The sequence below is a fragment of the Bufo bufo genome, chromosome 4, assembly GCF_905171765.1.
Source record: "Bufo bufo chromosome 4, aBufBuf1.1, whole genome shotgun sequence".
Lineage (NCBI taxonomy): Eukaryota > Metazoa > Chordata > Amphibia > Anura > Bufonidae > Bufo > Bufo bufo.
Genome location: NC_053392.1, coordinates 396,011,326 through 396,025,995, shown reverse-complemented (window position 1 = coordinate 396,025,995; position 14,670 = coordinate 396,011,326).

Sequence of the window (14,670 nt, the reverse complement as noted above, 5' to 3'; positions counted from 1 at the left end):
TTGGTAAATATTGGTCACTCCTGAAAACAGATCGGGATATTTCTAGATTTATTCCAGATTTTCCAGCAATTATGTATAGACGTGGTCGCAATTTTTGAGATACCTTGGTTCACAGCCACTTTGAGACTGATAAAAAAGACCAATAGACAGATTGGTACCTTTCTTTGCAGCCATTGTAAAGCTTGGCAATTTATCACTAGAGGGTCTCAATTGTCAGATTCTGGTGGACACAGGGTAAATTATACCCGCTCTTTTGCTAACTGCAACACTGAGGGTGTAATATATCTATGTAAATGCACGTGCAATTTGATGTATGTGGGTAAAGAGACAGATTTTGGTACATGTGGGGATGTGAGAAACAAACGTGATAAATAACTTTGAAACATAATGGTAATATCAGAGTTCTGACCTTTTGTGTATTAGAGACGATCAGGACAGGCATTAGAGGTGGCGAAATACAAAAGTTGCTGAGCAGCACAAGTGGACCTCTCGACCAAGCCCGGAATGCACCAGCCACGATTGGACCACAGATCCACAGCAGTCCAAGGAACAGTAGTAGATAGCAAAAAGGGTCACAGCAGCATATCGGGTGTGTCTATTTATTGGAAGCCAAGAGTGCACACACAAACAGGTACGACGTTTCGGCTACGCAGTAGCCTTTATCAAGTATACAGATACTAAAAATTAGCAATCATATATACACCAAAGTGACCACTCCTATAACATACCAGAGCCAATCAACTAGGGGCTCAATCAAATCAGCATATGTGTAACAATTAAAAACGCCCTAAACTCCAATCAAGCTATCTGTGATTAATAATAAAAACAATGTGTACCTGATACCGCATTGAATATCATCCAATTCCATCAACCATGTTAACACACCAAGTCGGCGTCTCGACAAGCACGTTGCGCATGTCAGTGACGTCACCGCGTCGTAATGTGGGCGTGCCACCGTCTGAAACCACGCAGCCAATCAGCGCATGCATCCAGAGACCAAGGTCACGTGCGTCACGCGTCACCGGTCCACGTGACTGTCACATGACAGGCGCAAGGTCCTACATCATCCATAAGAGAAAGAAAACATAAAAAACCTTATATATACCTAATGCATCTTGCCACGAATGTCCAGATGGGGACAAAAACATGTCTCACACACACCTGATCACATCCAAGGAAGCTAGATGAATTGTCATATAAACATCAGATAAAAGTTTCTTTAGCATCAGTACATAACTTGTGATGAATGATCTATAATCAAATAGACTTCGACTTGAAGGAAAGAGGAAGAAAACTGATGAGACAATGGGTACCAGTATATATAGATGGAGGAAATGGCCATAATATAGAACTGTACCCTGAGGGGACAGGTAATTAAGTGCAAAAAGGTGTAAAAATATACCATAAAATACCGTATAAAAACATGAATATACTGATTTAGACAGAAATACATGAACTTATTCTACCTATCTACATTGTTTACATTAAATTCAATGTTGAGTCCCTGGGGTTGTAAGGATTGTAATGTGAAAATTTTAACTCTTTCTTTCTTAACATACATAGGCATTAGAGGTGGAGATCTTGACACCATTTTGAAATAGAAAGAAGCTAGATGGACATGTAGGTTGAACACTAGTATTGGGCGAGCATGCTCAGCCGAACACCATTTTGACTCGAGCATCACGATGCTTGGCACATCGCGGTGTTCGGTGCTGGAGCGCGATCCACGAGTCTCCTCCCCGCACGTTTGTTGGCTGCTACGTTGTTGGCAGCCAATAAACGTGCGGGGAAATACTGGCACTCACTGTAATGCCGTAACCATGTTGGTTACTGGCCTTACAGTAATAGGCTGGCCGGATCGCGTCATCGGGTGCTATATAGCACCTAATGAAACGTGGTTCGGCTCAGTCCTAGTCAGGTAGAGCTGCAGCAGAAGGGACAGATAGTGTAGGAACAGGAATTTTTTTTTTTTTTTTTAGGCAGGGTTTACTGTTGAAAGGTGTTAGAGACCCAAAAGTCCTTTTAAGGACTATTGTTTTATCGGGCTGCAATATATATTATTAGCGCAACCTGCGCTAAATTGCAAGCAATTGTTTGGCCGCTGCTGGCAGTGACACAAACTCTGCTACATCTGTCGTGCTACATTTGCGCATCCTAAATATCTAGTGCAATTTATTTGTGCATACACTTACAAGACCTGCGCTACTGTACGTTTGTACGTGTGACATACTTGGAAGCATATATACCATTTAATATGCTTAAGGCGAGCAGTAAGGGACGGGGAAGTGGCCGTGCTTCTGATGGTGCACGCAGAGGCCGTGGCCCTGGGCATGGTAAAACTGTGCCTGCTGCCAGAGCACAATAAACACACTCATCCACGATATCTAGCTTCATGTCCCAGTTTGCAGGGCGGCGCAGAACACCACTCTCAAAGTCACACCAGTGCGACCAGGTTGTCGGTTGCAGCAGATAATGCTTCCAGTCGGTTAAGCACCACCCTGTCTTCCACAAAGTCCAGTCTCAGTAGCCAAGAGTCTGGTCAACAGAATCCTCACCCTGATCCTCCTTCCTCCTGGAACCTGGACCTTCATAAGCACCATAAGCTAGCACATCCACTTCTGTGTACCAGCGCAGCATACAGATATCCATACCCCAGGCCTTTGAACGAAAGCGCAAATACCCAGCCACCCACCCACAGGCCATAGCACTAAATGCGCACCTTTCCAAATCGCTGGCCCTGGAAATGTTGCCATTTATGCTTGTAGACACTGAGGCTTTTCACAGCTTGATGGTGGTGGCCGTCTCTCGTTACTCAGTCCCCAGCCGCCACTATTTTTCACGGAGTGCCATGCCCGCCTTACACCAGCATGTGTCCCTGTCACAACTGAGGATGGGGAAACCCTCAGTCGTGCGATGCCAGAAGATGTTTGGAAGCTACTAGGCCAGAAACAACTGAATTAGGGAGCAGGTCACCTCCTAACGCATCCCTAATCTGACCCTGACTCCTAGCTGCATGAGCCGACCTTGAAGGTAGGAGGGCTCATGCTCAGGAACCTCGGATCCCTACTCACCCTCCGCCGATCCCTGAACTAGGAGCTGGGTAGACCACCTGTTCCTCCTGGATGCGGAGAAACAGGAGTCTAAAACTGGCCGAGCTGCAAGGGGATATAAACATAAACAGACTCCACATAAACATAAACTTAACATCACATAACAACATTTGACATCACATAGAAACTTTTATGACCGTGGCCCTCACTGGCAGATGGTATAAGGGACCAGGAGGGTGCCTCCAGCTTACAAACAAGGCTGGAGTAGCCCTCAGACATCAGGTTTCAACTGAGGCTATATAGCCCAAAGTGGCCACACCCACACAGACACACCCAGTGTTCACACACACAGAAGGGAATTAACCCTTCTCACACCAGGGAAGGGAAGACAGCCACTTAAAGGAGAAAGTGCACACATAACTAAAACCCTGTGCACACCAGACATACAAAAGACACACCTAACAAAGATAGGTTGCCAGGTGCAACCGCATGCACATTGCAGCAAGCTGCCCAGCACCAGCTCAGGCTGCTAAACTGCCACATACATTATGTTGCCAGCGGCAACCACAGGTGGGGCAACATACTACAGCCCTCAACCTGTGATTGACAACAAGACAAGACCACAGGCAACTGCATGCGGTTCCAGGAGTCACGGCCATGAACATGGTCGTGACAGTCCCGTAACATCACCCGTGCCCTGACCAACACAGTTATTGGGAAGGTCCCCTTAACGACTGACACATGGACAAGTGCTTTTGGTCAGGGACGCTATTTCCCTGATGGCACACTGGGTGAACGTTGTGGAGGCCGGGAGCGAGTGGTACCCTTGGATGGCACAGGGTCTACCGATGCCAAGGATTGCAGGCCCTACTTCCATCAGGATTTCCGCCACCACTTATATTAGTGGCTGCAACTGCCCTTCCTCCTCCTCCACCTCCACCTCCACTTCCACCTCTGAATTCTCATCTTGCAGCACCAGTCAGCCATCAGTCAGTAGCTGGAAGCAGTGTAGCACAGCAGTGGGGAAGCGGCAACAGGCCCAGCTGAAACTAATTTGCTTAGGTGACAAACAGCACACCACCGCAGAGCTGTGGCAGGGTATAAGGGACCAGACTGAGCTGTGGATCTCACCACTCAACCTACAACCAGGCATGGTTATGTCTGATAATGGCCGTAACTTGGTGACGGCTTTGGAGCTCGGCAAACTCACACACATATCATGCCTAGCCCACGTGTTCAACTTAGTGGTTTCTCAAAACCTACCCCAATTTGCCTGAGCTACTGGTGAAGGTGCGTCACATGTGTGCCCAGGCTCGGACTGGCCCACAGGGGTACAGGGGAATCCCCCGGTGGGCCCCTGAGCAAGGTGGGCCCCTAGTCTCCCACCCCCTGCACAAGTGGCACATAACACATTAGATTTAGTACACTACATACATATATTCAATGTACAGATCCTCAACCAGCTTATGTTCATATTAAAACTTGTTAGATTATTTATTATATTTGAATGTATCCGTTAGGTGGGCCCCCAAAATAAATTTTACTGGTGGTCGTTAGGTACCCCAGTCCAACACTGTGTGTGCCCATTTCCGCGCTTGCAATTTCCAGCTCACCGACTGTTGTGCGACGTGAGAACGTGCTGGAACTCCACGTTGGCCAGGCTTTGTGAGCAGCAGAGGGCAGTATTGGAATACCAGCTGCAACATGGTCGTCGCCTTTCCAGTCAGCTTCCGCTCTTCATAAGCGACGAGTGGGCATGGATGTCTGACCTCTGTGAGGTTTTACGCAACTTTGAGGAATCAACACAGATGGGGAACGGTGATGCCGCTATTATCAGCGTAACAATCCAACTTCTGTGTCTACTGAAATGCTTGCTGCTCACAATGAAGGCGGACGCTTTGCATGTGGAAGAGGTAGAAATGGGGGAAGACAGTACACAGAGTGATAGCCCCCCACCCTCAGTTTGTCTTCTCAGCGCAAATTGGATGATGATGATGAGGAGGAGGAGGAGGAGCAGGAGACGGTTGCCTCCACTACAGAGGGTAGTACCCATAGCAGGTTTATCCCATCTGTTCAGCGTGGATGGGCCAAAGAGGAGGAAGAGCATGAGGAGATTGAAAGTCATCCTCCTGATGAGGACAGCGGAGTCATGTCTGTTGGGACTCTGGCACACATGGCTGACTTTATGTTATGCTGCCTTTCCCTTGACACTCGCATCTTGGCCAACACCGAGAACTTCTCATTCCTGTGGTGGAGAGGGCTAGCAAAATGGTGTAATACCAGAAGGTAGTTGTGGAAAAATTGCTCCAAAAATTTCCAGCTGACAACGCTGGCGTCAGAGTATGTAATTCCTTGGGGAACCGAAGAGGGGAGAGGAGGGGAACACACAGCAGTTCCAACAGAGGCAGGGCAACACTCTTCAAGGCCTGGGACAGTTTCATGACACCCTGCCAGCACCCTCACCCTGATGCGTGGCTTAGTGTCACAAGGAGGGAAACGTTTTGGAAGATGGTGAAGGAGTACATAGCAGACCATGTCAGCGTCTTCAGGGATCCCTCTGTACCTTACAACTATTAGGTTTCCAAGCTGGACACTTGGCACGAACTGGCGTTCTACGCCTTGGAGGTGCTGGCCTGCCCTGCCGCCAGCGTTTTGTCAGAGCGGGTATTTAGTGCTGCTGGGGGCATAATAACTGATAAGGGCATCCACCTGTCAACTGAAAATGCTGACAGGTTGACTCTTGTCAAAATGAACAAGGCCTGGATTGCCCCTGACTTCTCTACACCACCAGAGGAAAGCGGATGTACATAAAGGCACTTTAAATGTGTTTTTTATGGTGTATTGAATACACTGTATTCCCATGAACCCTTCCACCACAAAAAAGGGTGTATGGTTAAATCTTCCTTTTCTCGTCCTCCTCCTCCATCATATCAAGATGCTTTTTAGGCTGCCCTCGCTGTTTTAGAGGATCAGCTCAGCAGCAGACCCTCACCCCTAATGTTTTTGAGGGTCACCAGTAGGCCCTCGCCCATAATGTTTTAGATGGTCAGATCAGCAGCAGGCCCTCGCCCCTAATGTTTTAGATAGTCAGATCAGCAGCAGGACCTCGCCCCTAATGTTTTAGAGGGTCAGATCAGCAGCAGGCCCTCGCCCCTAATGTTTTAGAGGGTCAGCTCAGCAGCAGACCCTCACCCCTAATATTTTAGATGGTCAGATCAGCAGCAGGCCCTCGCCCCTAATGTTTTAGAGAGTCAGATCAGCAGCAGACCCTCACCCCTAATATTTTAGAGGTTCACCAGCAGGCCCTTGCTGCTAATGTTTTTGAGGGTCACAGCAGGCCATCAATCATTATTTTTCAAGGGTGTGTATGATGCCCTCCTTTATGTGTAATAAAGGGTGTATTGGAGTGTCGGTTCCTTGTAACTTTTGGCAGCCCTTTCACTTAGTGCATAGGCTTTATGAGTGTAGGAGTCCCACTACCTGAACAATTTTACCACAATGTGAATGAGGCCCTCCTTCATGTGATATACAGGTTGTATCGGAGTGCTTCTTCCTTGTAATTTTTGGCAGCACTTGCACTTTATATACAAGTAAATATACATTGATTTTATCTTCGGTTTTGTGCGTAATATTGTCAGTCTGTAAAAGTGGCGTACTACTCGGACAACATTATTCCCAGCAGCGACCTGGGAGTCCAAGATGCATCCAGACATCCTCCCCATGCTGTTCCCGAACCATTTCAGTGGTGTTTCCATCAATTTCTGACCCTTTTCCTGTGAACCAGACACCCTCCCCTCTTCAGAGCAGGGGTTGCCTGGTTTAATGCTCTGGTTCTCCCATTGACTTCCATTGTGCTCTGGTGCTCTATAGAGCACCTGAGCAACCCGATGTGTTCTACTCGAGCTCCAGAGCACCCGAGCACTTTGGTGCTCGATCAACACTATTGAACACCATTACCTCTTTGTGGTCTTAATGAATGTATTGATTTTGCCTGCTTTATTTAAATAATTACATGTTTGGACAGGCCCGGCTGTTGTTATTATTTGTATCTATGGGTGAGGTAGGGTGCTATTTATGATTTTAATTTTGCACCTGATATTCATATTATAATACGAGGGATAGTAACCTCCCTCTCATTTTACCTCTCCATCCCCCAAGCTGATATGAAGTGACAATGATTTATGGCAAAATACAAATTTTCAATAGTCAAGTAATCTTCTAGTAGTAATAGGGTATAGTGGATGCTCATCTGTACAATTATTTTTATACCCAATAGTTTCTCTGTCCTTTTTTCTGTATTATCAGTAATAGCTGCAATTTACTTCCTATATTTGCATCCCACCATGCGTTCCACATCCGACTTCCGGTCATGTGACTTCCGGTTTTCGGCGCGTGGGTATTTAGAACAACGCTGATTGTATGCTGACATGGACAGAGACCAGACTTTCCATCAAGATGGCCACCACTGCACCACCAATGCTCCTGTGCTGACCCAGACTCATCCCTTATAGTACCCTCTCCAGGCTTGGCATCTCATCTAGGATTTGGGGAAGTATAATCATATCCCCCCTTCTGTCATAGCAATTGTTATGTTTATTGGCCTATCCTGCTGCAATTAGATTTTATTGAAAGGCGTACTTTGATTAGCAGTATTTAAATGGTGTGTGGTAAATTTTTAAAAGTGTCTCAGTAGTAGCAGCACTGTGGACATTTGGTATGTGATGCAGATGCATTATATCTGGTCCCAAATATGTGGGAATTGTCTTTCTTTATGGCCACAAGATTTACCATTATCATTTGGGTATTACTACAAGGATATAATCTTTTTTTTCCACTGGTGATCAAAACCTGGATGCCACTGGTTTACTTGGGAGCATATATGTATTATGTGCGATCATTTTTGTTGTAACTTTATTATTTTCTGGTACATGCATTGACTTATGACATTAGTATTGGACTGTAGTCATATTGGGTCTCTTCTTTGGTGGCGGTATCTATCCCTTGTCAGGGACATATAGGGTCTATCAGGAGGTTCCGGACACGGGATCGCCCCTATCGGTGCGGCCATTCCGTTTTGCTAGGCAGGGCCTATAGTTTGATAGGCCAAGTGTGAGGGTGAGTTAATTTTCCTTTCCTTGTCCTGCCCAGCCTCATTGTTAATTGCTTTTTAAGGGCACAAATTGAGTGATTTTTAATAATCATCAGTAAAGGTTACGTTTTTCACTGGTGAAGGTACTCTGTGATTACATTATAATTAAGTTACACTAGCGACTACCTGACATCTGATGTCTTTATCTATCAGAACTGTGAATAATTTATATTTACTGTCCACTGATTACCAACATTTACCATGTAACAATGATCTCTGTGAATACAGATGAATGATTGTTACTGCGATTGTTTAAGTGTTTGTCAGCAGAGCGCCCCTATTTACACTGAGCAATGTGCTATCGACAAATAAGGATTTTTGGAGCCGCATGAAAGATGTACTAACATTTGCTCATGCACATGTAGGAATTTTCATTCCAAATAATAGTTCTCCTCAGCCCATGTAAGGCTACTTTCAGACTAGCGTTCAGAGAGGATCCGTCTGGGGTCTGCCCAGACGGATCCTCTCATATAATGCAGATGTTTGGATCCGTTCAGAACGGATCCGTCTGCATTATAGTTTAGAAAAAATTCTAACTCTGAAAGTTGTTCAGACGGATCCGTCCAGACTTTACATTGAAAGTCAATGGGGGACGGATCCGTTTGAAAATTGAGCCATATGGTGTCATCTTCAAACGGACCCGCCCCATTGACTTACATTGTAAGTCTGGACGGATCCATTTGCCTCCGCACGGCCAGGCGGACACCCGAATGCTGCAAGCAGCGTTCGGGTGTCCGCCTGCTGAGCGGAGCGGAGGCTGAACGCTGCCAGACTGATGCATTCTGAGCGGATCCGCATCCACTCAGAATGCATTGGGGCTGGACGGATGCGTTCGGGGTCGCTTGTGAGAGCCTACAAACGGAGCTCACAAGCGGAGCCCCGACGCTAGTGTGAAAGTAGCCTAATAGGGTCCTAAGCCATGTATGCTTGTTTATAGGATTCTAGATAGCTCAGCTGACCGATATCTTATGTGTATGGCCTGGTCTGTTCAGTTGACTCTATACTGTCTTTTACAATGTGAGTTAAGATCATGAATGTCATGCTAAAAAGATATGGTTATTATTGTCCTTCCCCCACATGACAAGGTTAGGAGAGGAAAGAATACAGCAAAGCATCATGGGACAATGAAATATGGAGCAATGCAAGACATTAATACATTTGTATAGGTTCACTTATGGGCTTTGTTCAAAGGTAAATGCTTCTATCTAGATAAGTGGTAGATGTGCGAGTGGCCTACCAGCTCACATATTGAGTAGCTCTTCTCAAAGCTTTACTGCTTTCCAAGCATCTCATCAATTTTTATGAGCACGTTGTTGTTTCTCAAACAATGACAGTCGCAGCCCAATGCTCTCATAATTCTGTTTGGTTGAAAATCTTAGTGGTCATTGATTTAACCAATAGATTTAATACCAAAGTACACCAGAGCTCAAGGCCATTTAGCAAGCATGTCTTCAGAATTTCTTCTTATCGAGAAATTCTTTTGGCTATTTACCACTTAAATAGTCATCAGCTGTTTATACAAATCACACTTTGCAAGAATGATAGCTGACAGAGAAGACATCTGAGGCCAGCATCGGCTATACGCCTGCCATATAATCTGAACCGGTCTATTTAGGAAACATTAATTCACAAGCAATGTCATTTACTGCCACTCACAGACTGACATTTACTATAACCTGGAATCTAAACTAGTCCCCTGCAGCAGGGCGACAACGCACTACAGTATTTCTTACTATAGTGATAAATCTTCACATAACTCCTACGTTCATTTATTGTCCAAAGCAAAGCAGTAAGAAATTTCATAGGAAATGTGATATGTAACATCCAGTTCAATTTCTTCATTCCATCGCATTTACATGTGAAACAATATACATGATCCAAACAAAACTACTACATGTACATCTGCTTATGGAAATACCCAGCATATGGTGGTGTGAAATAATCAGCTACAAGTATTGCTTTTTAATTGGTCATTTAACACAACCTTGTGGGAACTGCTTGCTTTATATTGCAGATGCTGCTAGACTCGAGTTACACAATAACAATTCTTTAGATGAGAAAGCATTAAAATGGAAATAAAAATGAGAATACATTAGAATTATTGTGAAAGACTTGAGGACCACATCCAGTATAATAAAAGCTCCATGTCCATGCGTATGTCGTTATTAAAAGATCCCACCAGTGACATGCACTTTTGACTTGGTGTTTTTCGGGGTATAAAATGTCATGAGAAAAAGGACCTGAAGGAATTTAGTAGTAAAGAAAAAAAATAGGCATTACTCACCTTCACCAATCTCCTGACGCTACTGTTCCAATGCTGCACCATTCTCTGCTGCTCTGCACTTCCTGATCCCAGCTCAACACACAGTAAATGGCTGAAAATGCTCACTCAGTCATCCACTGGCTGCAAGTGTGATCTGCTTTAGCCAGTGATTGGCTGAGCGATCATCTCCTGACATTTTCTTTGTGTTCATCTGGGACCAGGAAGGCAGGGAGTCGCCCAATGGTGAGGGAATTAGTGGGGGTGAGTAATGATTCTTTATTATTTTTAAACCCATCTAACCCTGCTGTGTTTGTCTCAAATGAAACAGGAAAAATGCAGTCGTGTTCAGGGGTGTTTGATATAGACTTTATGCTGCTCACAACTGCCAAGTGTCTATGAACATGTATCCTGAGATGTATCCTGTAATAGTGCCTGGTTATTTTATAGCTGGTGCAAAAGGGGTCACAATTGGAATTATAATACTGCTGTCTTATACTTAGGTTATCAATATCATATCTGTAGATGTCCAATTCCTGGAACCCCTGCAGATCTGATGACTGAAGGGACCGCACAGAGCTGTACATTGTATAGCGATTGGGCATGATATTGCAGTGTAGTTCCATTCACTTGAAAGAGACTGAGCTACAGTGAACTACAATACCTTGTACAGCCACTACCAAAAGTTCATAGCTATGTCTGGAAAAGAATGAATGGGACAGAGTTGTAGCACCATAACCACTTCAGTCATCTGATTGGCAGGAATGGCACACCACTATGTTAGGTCTGCAGTTCATGCCCACTGACCTCTTGCTGTCCCTCATGGGCATGGACCCTGCACCACTTATCAAGCCATCCCGCATCCTGGTTGCTGGTGTCCTTTCCATGTTGCTGCCTCCATCAACTTGCTTAGTGTGCCCTTAGGGTGCACGTTCTCCCATCCAACTTTTTAAAGGACTAGTACGCACACTCACTTTACCGGCCCGAGCCAATGGCTGAAGGTCCCTGCAGAGGGTGTATGAGCATTAAAATCCCCTGTGACCAGCAAAAGTGTTTGCAAGATGTAGTGCTTCAGCAGTTCTCTTGTGTTTTTCCTGCAATATCCAGCCTGTGTTCCTATCTGTGCTCCTGCTTTGTACCCATCTTGCCTGTGTACTCCTGAATATGACCTCACAGATCAGCTTTAAGTTCAAGTCTGTCTACCTGTCTGTGCTACAGTGTTAGTTCCTGCCTGCCTTGTTCCTCCATCCACAACTATCCCGCCCGGAAGCTCTTCTAGTGTCTCCAGTTCAGTGCTGATAAATATCTGCAATTTCAGTATTAGAGACTGTTCTGCCTGCTTCTGCAATTGTAGTGCAGTTTCCCTGCGTCTCAGCCATGTAGCTTAGTTTCTTACAGTTAAGCTCTGCCAAAAAATGCATAATTAATACACTTAAGCTCTGCCAAAAACCACATAATCAATATAAGTGACTATTCTGACTGTACCTGTGGTTTTGGTGTGTCTTTGGTGCATTTTTATTATCCTGAGCTCCTGCTGGGACCATCCCAAGTGGTAGCTGTCTGGATGCTCCCCTGCAGTGAAGTCTAGATCCCTGTACAGAGATTAAAGGGTGAATTCCAAGGGAGTGCCGGAATAATGTCCTTAGGGTTTAGCCTAAAGCCAAACCAGTTAGTTGGCATAGTGGGTCCACACTCACGGATCAATAAACCCAAGGCCACTCGTATTGTAGTCCCATCATTGTAGTCATTAATATCTGATTGGTCAGTGTCAAACTCCTGACACCCCTGCTAATCAGCTGTTTGAAGGGGTCACAGCGATCAGACTAGCACTACGGCCTCTTCATACTATACCAAATACAGCAATGTTATATAATGGCTGTGCTTGGTATTGCAGCTTAATCCCATTATCTTGAGAGCCTAAATAGGTACTCTGCATCTAAGGTGGAGTTATCTTTCAGGTCTGTTTTACACTGCTGGCAGGCTGCTCAGGCATAAAATGCAGAGAATCAGCCGGACATAAACTTTGCAGTGGTATTTCTCTGGCCATTTCTCTGTATATTTGCAGGATCGCAGCCATATCACCGCCGGCAGTTGCACGTGTGAAACAAGCCTAAAAGGTTGGTGGATAGGGGATAGCAGTATGATTGGTTGTGGTCCGATCAGAGGGATGAGTATCATTAATAAGAGGTCCTCCCATTATGAATGGAGTGGCGGTCAAGCATGTGTGCTGCCACTCTATTCCTCTCTATGGAACTGCCAAAGATAAGCTGAGTACATCACTCAGCAATCTTCGGGAAATCTGTACTGATAAATGGAGCGTCAGCATACTTGCTCGCCACTTCACTCATATGGGGAGACAGAGGACCCCACGAATCATTCCCTTATGCCCTATGCAGATGATTATGGATAGGTTTAAAACAAGACACAACCCTTTTAAGAGTTGTCTCCTTTTTAAGACTGCCCTCTTCAACCTTGTGAACCAAAAATAAGCAGCAAAATATACATTTTACTGTATCAATAGTTTTCCCCATTAATTTTCATGACATACTGTACTTTGATCCAGATACAGCTATGGCTTTTATTTTGACATAATACTCCAATTTTTTCAACCAATAATGAAGAAATAGAAAATGCTTAAGATTTTACAGGACAGCACATTTCCATTTAGACAGCATCTCTGCATGATACAACTTCATGAATGCTTGAACAGCAATCACAATGCTAAAAAAGCAGCAGGCTATGTACGTAATGAAGTGAGCATATCAATCCAGGACAGTGTCTTGGTTATGTGCTCATAATAAAGCAAGGAAGAACTCAATGTTTTCTTTTGTCCTGAACATAAATTTCATGCTGCTGTGTTTGGTTTTGGGTGTCTGAATAGGAAATAATAAGGGGAATGTATGAAAAACCCAGCATAGACTACAGAAAAAAGAAAGTAATGAGTAGGTTTTGGAAATGAAAAAAAATATTTATCCATTAAAGTAAAACTCCCGCAACATTTTTTATTCTCTGACCAGTTAGAAAGGTACCTAATGTAATCTTCCCATCGGTGACTGTATAGTGAGTTATCCCCTCCCTTCCAATTGTAGCTGTGTCATGTGACCAGCACTCTCATCTCCAACTGACACAGGACGGGAAGTGAGTTAATTCTCTATTCATTCCTAAGAGACTGAGAGTGAGGCTCCCATAGGAATACATAGAGAAACGGACTTCCTGTCCACACATAAGATGCTGTGTCAGCTGGAGAGTCTGATTGCTGGTCACATGACACAGCTGAGAAGCAGAAGGGAGGAGATAACTCACAAATACAGTCAATGGTAAGAAAATTACATTCACCACAGATTACATGTACCTTTCTAACAGGTCAGATAATAAAAAATTTTGTGGGAGTTCTTCTTTAATTTGAATGTAGTAAATCTGAATGTGAAAGCAGTAGTTTTAAAGGGGTTATAAAGTGCAAAGATATTGATGACCTATCCTCATGATTGGTCTTCAATATCAGATCGCTGGGGTCCCACTCCCGGCACCTCGCTGATCAGCTGTTTGAAGAGGTATCAGCCCTTGTACGAGTTTGAAGAGGTATCAGCCCTTGTTCCTCTTCTAAATTACCTGTGCGTTAACTCATTTGCTGTGGCAGCACCGTGTAATTACAATACACTAACTTGAATTGGACAAGCAGTTTTAATTAGGCTACTTTCACACTGGGGTTAGCCTTTACTGGCAGACTGTTCCACTGTGCTGGGGGAAGTCTGCTTCAGCCCCATTCACTGGCTGCAACACGGCAAACATGCCGTGCTGCGGCCGGGCCTATAGTGAATGGGGCCGGAGCAGACTTCCACCACCACGGTGGACTTGTGGTAGCACGGATCCGGCAGGCTGTTCCCCTGCCAGAACAGCCTGCCGGAAAAGGCTACCGCCAGTGTGAAAGTACCCTTACACTATGTTACCTCAACAAAGGAGACAACATGTAGGTAATTTTAAAGAGACAGCTGAGACGTGAGGGTGCTACTCTTTCCGTGAAATATTGCTTAACCCCTGATGGTAATCTAATGCTAATGTGAACAGTGCACTTTTTGAATGGTAGTCATGACTGTGTAGCCAAAGTTAGGTAATTATGTAGAAACTACAATCTGCCCTTGTTCCATAATTTTGATAACTACATGTTCTGATATTGACGGTCTTATGTAAATTTGCATTACCAGCTTTACTGC